Source organism: Leuresthes tenuis, unplaced genomic scaffold (assembly GCF_036924035.1).
Source record: "Leuresthes tenuis unplaced genomic scaffold, fLeuTen1.0.hap1 SCAF_11, whole genome shotgun sequence".
In the NCBI taxonomy this organism is placed as follows: Eukaryota; Metazoa; Chordata; class Actinopteri; order Atheriniformes; family Atherinopsidae; genus Leuresthes; species Leuresthes tenuis.
Window position 1 is genome coordinate 34,527,916 of NW_027325365.1, and position 1,023 is coordinate 34,528,938.

A 1,023-nucleotide genomic window follows, 5' to 3' on the forward strand; every position below is an offset into this window, starting at 1 on the left:
CAGCGAATGCAGTAGCTTTACCTGCCATCAAATATGCTGCGTCAGTCTTTTTATTAAAGGGTGTTCGCCCTCCGACCCACCAGGTGCGCCTGCCGACTCAGCTAACACATTTAATATATGTACAGGATAAAATCGAATGGTTTATCAGTTTAATTACCTGGCTCACAATTACATGACTCCTTAACTGTTTCATACCAAGAAACCTTCATGGAACGTTGAGTCTGTATCTATAAAGTTTTATAAATGTCACACAAACTTCTCACCTTGTAATCTTCCGAGATGAAGGTTCTCTAATAGTTTGATAGTCTGCTACCCTCAGGGAACATTCCCAGCAGTTACCAATACCTCACAAAACCAATCATTTCAGACGGTGGTCACTGAGGATGAGAGCAAATTCAATTACAGAAATAAAATATGTAAAGCCAGAATACTTTTTTCCTACATAGACATTTCCTGTGTGCATATAGATGCATAACACCACACCTTGCAGTGTGGTAGTTGTTATTAGGTTTGTAGAATTGGTAATTTGTCTACAGATGAATTGACTGTAGGATAATGAACTCTATTTATAATGTTTTATCAATAATGATAAAGGTATCAATAATGTAATTCAATTTAGTTCAAGTTCAAGTTATTTAACTTTGTTTTATAAATTTGTTTTTTTTATAAAGCTTTTCTGAATGCCTTGCATTGGTCAAATGACATCTAAAGTGCACTTTTCAAAGTCAGCATTTACAAAGTGCATTATAGGACTGTCTTGACAGGAGAAAAAGTAGAAGCTACCAGATATACAAATGTATTTGAGGGTTTGTGACATATTGACTGCTTTGAAGCCAACAATTGATCAAATTAAAAGACACTTTTGGATGATGCTTTGAAATGCAGTGTTCATGTCCTCACATCTGCAGAAAGTCATCTTGTTCCTTTTCATTTCCTCAGAAGTTATATTCTGAGGAAATAAATTTTCCAGGTAGTATAAAAGTACGAATGAGGGATTTCCAGGTTTAGGCAGCCTTTCTTTCC